The following is a 7,500-nucleotide window of genomic DNA, read 5'->3' as shown; positions in this document are numbered from 1 at the left end:
TCTCTCTGGATTTCGAAACTGTAGTCTCATTTTCAATAAATCTAGTTTTTGTATTGTGGGTTTTTCTTCCTTGTATCAGCACGGAAGAGTGTTTGCTATTCATATATATATATATATATATATATAATATAATATATATAACATACATACATATATATACATATATATGTGTGTGTGTGTGTGTGTGTGTGTGTGTGTGTGTGTGTATACATATGTATATATACACATGTGTATATATATATTCTGTATATATATATATATAATGTGTGTGTGTATATATACATATATATACAGTATATATATACAATATATAAACACACACACAGAACACACATATATGTTGTGTGTGTGTGTGGTCTATATCTCTATTCATCTGTCTATCAATCCATCTACAAATGTATATATACACATATGTACACACACACACACACACACACACACACACATAATATATATAATATATTGTAAATAATTCAAAGGTCCTTTTATATTTATATTTATATATATATATATATAATATATATTAGATCTGTTGTTTTAGTTTTATTTAATTTCTTCGAGTATTTTATTTGTTAATCTAAGTAGTAATCTCCTCTGGGGTTATAGCAAGATACATTGTAGTGACGGTTTAAATTTTTATTATACCTTCAACATTACAGTCACAATCACAATAAATACAGAAACAGAGAAAACGGGAAATCACAGAACACGGGACTCACAGAACACGGGAACAGAACACGGGATCACAGAACACGGGAACAGAACACGGGATCACAGAACACGGGAACAGACACGGATCACAGAAAAACGGGAACAGACACGGGATCACAGAACACGGGAACAGACACGGGATCACAGAACACGGAACAGACACGGGATCACAGAACACGGGAACAGACACGGGATCACGGGAACACGGAACCACGGGATCCAGCACGGGAACAGACACGGACACAGAACACGGAACAGACAGGGGGATCACAGAACACAAAACAGGGGAAAACAGACACGGATACAGGAAAACAGAACACGGGAACAAACACGGGATCACAGGAACGCGGAACACGGGAACAAACACGGGATCACAGGAACATAGAACACGGGAACAGTCACGGGATCACAGGACCGGGAACCGGGAACAGACGCGGGATCACAGGACACAAAAAACGGGAACAACACGGGATCACAGGAACACCAGAACACGGATCGTCTTCATTTCGTTAGAACTTCTTTTCTCATCTAATCTCGGCTCTACTGTATTTAAGCGAATAGAAAATAAATGGACGTCTCCTCCTCCGGCCCTCGAGGAAGGTAGAGTCCTGATAAAAAAAAAATGTAAAGAATTAAACTCAGAAATAATGGTCGTTTAATATCTAGTGTGATATTAGAATTCAAATTAATATTACAAAAAAAAAAAAAAAAAAAAAAAAAAGGAGAGGGGGGATGAGACCTTACCCTTTCCGTGTTAGAAACGAACTGAACGTTCACGGAAGCTATTCCTCCGACTAATTCTTGACAAAACCTAACCTGAATCGGTTCGGATTCATGGAGCTTCAGAGTTAGCTAAACAGCTAACTATCCACGTAATTATTTTGTCATTTAATAGGCCATTCCTTCACACAACTCCCCCCTTTAAGAATCTATCTCTGATAGATAGAAGACTAGCACGATCTACTCAAAAGATCGGCACCCACATTATCACGACCAGCTACATGTACAAGTCAAAATTTTATAGGGTTGCAGACAAAGTGCCCACCTTACAACAGGGTTTTATTTGATCTTCTGAAATTCTTTAAGTAAAAAAAGGGGTTTTTTGGTCCACCTCTAATATGAACTCTTTCCCTAAGATAATAATCAAATTTCTGGACCCCAAACACAATAGCCAAACATTCACGCTCAATAGTAGAATACTTCGTTTCACGATCTAGTAACTTGCGACTAGCATATGCTACGGGATAGGGATGGTTATCAACATACTGGAGCAGGACTGCTCCAATTCGAGTTTGATGCATCTGTTCTAAGAACAAATGGAAGATTTACGTCTGGGATCTTGAGAATTGGCTCACTAGCCATAGCAGCTTTAAGCTGTTGAAATTTAGCTGGTTAAATCATTAGTCCATTTTAGGGGCTCATAAAACCCCTTTTCGAAGCAAGTCTGACAAAGGGCTTGTGAGGGATAAAACTTGTGGAATAAACATCTTGTAAAGGATATCATTCCAAAAAAGATCTTAAGAGTTTCTTGGTAACAGGTAGCGGTACTTTAAATCATAGCTTAAACTTTATCAAACTGGGGACGCAAGTTTTTTTCCATAAACAATAAAACCTAGATAATGGATTTGGTCATAGCCAAAACTTACATTTAAAAGGGACGTGCTGTGAGACCATGCTTTCGAAGACAGTCCTAATACTGATCTGAGAGAATCTAAGTGTTCTTTCCAAGAAATACCATAGATAAAAATATTATCAAAATAGAAAGAAACATTGGGCAATCCTTCTAGAACAATTCTCATCAACCAAATAAAATGTTCCCACAAGCAGTAACTAAGCCAAATGGTAACAGTGAATTCCCTTTTAGACCTGGGTGAGTAGGAGGTTTTGCTCTCTCTGTTGGGGGTATTTCTAAAGCCTCCTTTTCAGGTAATACTAATGGGTGGATGCGCTTTACTTTAGCGCCCTAGTTTGGACTGCCTGGCTAATTTTCAATTCCCCAGTGATGGATTTGATTTAAGTCCTGGACTCCAGGGTAGTTCCTGATGAGCACATTACAAAATTTAATGGGTGCCCTTAAAACATTAGCCCACCCAACAAAGTACACGCACCTAATATAACACCTTACCTTGTGGGAAGGAGTTAACTCACCTAAAAAATCTGCAACTTGAACCATTTTACAGTTTAAGGTAAGCATCTGGAATCAAATCATCAGAGACAATTATACAAGAACAACCTGTGTCTCTTAAAATTCTTAAAAACCCACTTTCCATTCACAGTTCCAGAAGATGAATATTTATTGCAATGGGTTTCTTCTAAGCAAAATCCTACCTTCTCGGGATGTTTCTTAAAGAAAGGGGGTTCTTTGGACACCAGGTTTAATGTGCCCCTGCTCTCCACAGTAATGACAACGTATACTTGACAATTCTGCTTTACATTCTTGGGGGGATTAGGAGTAAACTTTCAAACCCCTATCAAAATTTGATACGCGGGGATAAGTTTGTGGGCTGAAGCCCATGTATCTGCTAGCTCCACAGCTAATTCTAGGGAACTGACATTATGTTCCTTAATGAACATTTTTAAATCTGGAGAGAGAGAGGAGACGAACTGATCAAAAATCATAAAGGATCTAAGAGAAAAGAAGTCTTCTGGTACACTACGACCCTTTATCAATTTCATAAAAAAGGCGGCCTAGATGTAGAGAAAATTGTTGATAAGTTTCACCTGCTCTGATTTTAACTAGATCTAAATTCGTTTCTGTAATGATCTGGATTTTACTAAATCCTTTCAAAAGAGCCAATTTTAACTGCTCATAATCATCTGTAATTTTTGAAAAAAAAGAGGTGTATATACTTACAGCCCTTTTCAGTTAAAAGACTAGCCAGTCGAATGGAGTAAGTATCAAAATTAATCCCCCGTAACGAAGCAAAACCCCTTCAAATCTCACTAGGGAAGAAATATATCCTCCCCGTCCTAAATACGGGTAAAGATGGTCTAACTGTTCCTTCCCTACCAACAGGAGAAAAGGACCTTCTGTCTTATTGGCCCAAACTAATTCCAACTCGTATTCCTTTCTTTTGTTCTCTCTCCGTTTCTAAACTAACTTTTTCTATTTCCTTTTCGGCTTCGATCTTTGCCTTTTCTAAATCTCCTTCCTTTAGCTCTTTCTTTTCCCCGTAATACGACTGCTGACTAACTACATATTTGGCAAAATCATCCCCCACGAGTTTCCCAAAGACCCGCCTGATGCTTCACGTATCAAAGAATAATCTGCCATAATGGCAACAGGAATTTACTAAACTCCTTTCTGACCAACGGATCTACGAGCACGCTACTAAACCGTGACCAAAAACTTTTAGACCTAATCTCGCACCAAGCAGATATCTTGACACGGGCATCACAAACCGGAACACGCCAAGAAACCTTAAACCCAAACATCTTGGGCAACCATAGATCGTTGTCAGACAACTTCCAATCTAATCGATAAAATAGGATCGAATATACAAATTCGGATCCAACTTTGCTTCCGGGCCCCAAGGACAGCAAACAACAACAGCAGCAACAACAAAAAGACAATTACCACCAATAACCCAGAGAGATTACCTTAGATCCTGGCAAGGTCGCCACTTGTAAATAATTCAAAGGTCCGTTTATATTTATATATATATATATATATATATATTTTTTTAGATCTTGTTTTAGTTTTATTTAATTTCTTTCGATGTTATTTTATTTGTTAATCTAAGTAGTAATCTCCTCTAGGGTTATAGCAAGATAGCATTGTAGTGACGGATTTATTTATTATACCTTCAACATTACAATCACAATCACAATAAATACAGAACAGAGAAATACGGGATCACAGAACACGGGATCACAGAACACGGGAACAGAACACGGGATCACAGAACACGGGAACAGAACACGGGATCACAGAACACGGGATCACAGAACACGGGATCACAGAACACGGGATCACAGAACACGGGATCACAGAACACGGGATCACAGAACACGGGAACAGAACACGGGATCACAGAACACGGGGAACAGAACACGGGATCACAGAACACGGGAACAACAAAGGGAACAGACACGGGGTCACAGAACACGGAACAGACACGGATCACAGAACACGGGGAAAAGAAAACGGGGATCACAGAAACGGGAACAACACGGGGTCACAGAACACGGAACAGACACGGATCACAGAACACGGGAACAGACACGGGGTCACAGAACACGGGAACAGACACGGGATCACAGACACGGGAACAGACACGGGATCACAGACACAGAACACGGGAAAGACACGGGATCACAGGAACACAGAAAAACGGGAACACACACGGGATCACAGGAACACAGAACACGGGAACAGACGCGGGATCACAGGACACACAGAACACGGGAACACACACGGGATCACAGGAACACAGAAACGGAACACACACGGGGTCACAGGACACAGAACACGGGAACACCAAGGGATCACAGGAACACAGAACACGGGAACACACACGGGATCACAGGAACACAGAACACGGGAAAAAGACGCGGGATCACAGGAACACCCGAACACGGGAACAGACGCGGGATCACAGGAACACAGAACCCGGGAACAGACGCGGGATCACAGGAACACAGAAAACGGAACAGACACGGGATCACAGGAACACAGAACACGGTCGTCTTCATTTCGTTAGAACTTCTTTTCTCATCTAATCTCGGCTCTACTGTATTTAGCGAATAGAAAATAAAAGGACGTCTCCTCCTCCGGCCCTCGAGGAGGTAAGTCCTGAAAAAAAAAAATTTTAAAGAATTAAAATCAGAAAAAATGGTCCCCTTTTTAAAATCTAGTGTGATATTTGAATTCAAAAAAATATTACAAAAAACACAAAAAACAAAAAGGAGAGGGGGGATGAGACCTTACCCGTTCCGTGTTAGTAACGAACTGAACGTTCACGGAAGCTATTCCTCCGACTAATTCTTGACAAAACCGAACCTGAATCGGTTCGGATTCATGGAGCTTCAGAGTTAGCTAAACAGCTAACTATCCACGTAATTTTTTTATCATTTAATAAGGGCCCTTTCCCTTTACATATATATATATATATATATATATATATTTTTTTTTTTTTTTTTTAAACATGGGGGGGGGGGGGGGGCTAACGCAGACGGGGGCGCATGACCGTATCTACCCTTCACTTCCTGTCACGGGGGTCCCTCATGGCAAGTCTACAGCAGGCCCTCGGCCCAGCTTTAACACCTCGGAAAAAATCGTTGAGTTTGCCCAAGCTATGACCTCTTAGGTCGTCCCACGGGCCTCTACCTAGGATTGTCTCGCAAAGAGGCAACCTGATGGGCTGGGTCATCCACAAGGAAACAAACTGTGTGTGTGTGTACCTATCTATCTATCTGCCCATCTATATATCTATCTATATATCCATTTATATATATATATATATATATATATACATACATATATAATATTATATATATATTATATATTATATATATATGTTGTGTGTGTGTGTGTTGTGTGTGTGTGTGTGTGTATGTGTGTGTGTGTGTGTGTGTGTGTGTGTGTGTGTGTATACATATGTATATATACACATGTGTATATATATATATGTATATATATATATATGTGTGTGTGTATATATACTCATATATATACAGTATATATATACATATATAAACACACACAGACACACATATATGTGTGTGTGTGTGTGTGTGTGTGTGTGTTGCGTGTGTGTGTGTGTGTGTGTCTATATCTCTATTCATCTGTCTATCAATCCATCTACAAATGTATATATATACATATGTATACACACACACACACACACACACACACACACATATATATATATATATATATATATATATATATATATTTTTTTTTTTTTTTTTTTTTTTTTTTTTTTTTTTTTTCATCATGGGGGGGGGGGGGCTAACGCAGACGGGGGCGCATGACCGTATCTACCCTTCACTTCCTGTCACGGGGGTCCCTCATGGCAAGTCTACAGCAGGCCCTCGGCCCAGCTTTAACTCCTCGGAAAAAATCGTTGAGTTGCCCAAGCTATGACCTCTTAGGTCGTCCCACGGGCCTCTACCTAGGATTGTCTCGCAAAGAGGCAACCTGATGGGCTGGGTCATCCACAAGGAAACAAACTAGGTACTTGAATAGTCTAAGGTAGCGACCTTGGATTATGCAAGTAACAGGTCCCATGCCAGTCTCACAGTGTAGCCATCGGTTGGAAACATGGCCCTGCCAACTGTACCCCATAATCTGGTGTAGGGATTTGTTACAAAAGGCATCAAGACGAGACTCCAAGGCACTGGACAGCATCCGGGTTTCGTTTTCATAGAGTAAAACAGGCAATATCAAGGCCTTGGCGATATAGCTTGGTCCATCTGCATAGGTACCGACATTTCCATATACTCTTGTTGACCGAAGTCATGGCTCCTGCTGCCAGACCAATCTATCTACCAACTTCCTGGTCTGACAGCCCAGAGACATAGACTACAATGCAGGTTGGGGTGTTGATACTAGGAGCCAGAAATCCTCACTCTCTGGGGCTTAGCAAAGTCCTGGAGGAGATTGTTCCCGCTACCAAGATCAGCTCCTGAGCTATGGGGACTGACAGACATCTTGTAGCCAGCTTGATCACAGCCAGACACCACATTGAAATCGCCTAGTACAATGCGAATGACTCAGCTGCTAATCAGGTGAATTTGGTGTAGAACACCAATTTCTCATCTAATTTATAAGCATTGGTAGGAGTA

The sequence above is a fragment of the Penaeus monodon genome, chromosome 17 (genome assembly GCF_015228065.2).
Source record: "Penaeus monodon isolate SGIC_2016 chromosome 17, NSTDA_Pmon_1, whole genome shotgun sequence".
Classification (NCBI taxonomy): domain Eukaryota; kingdom Metazoa; phylum Arthropoda; class Malacostraca; order Decapoda; family Penaeidae; genus Penaeus; species Penaeus monodon.
This window is presented reverse-complemented; position numbering follows the sequence as displayed.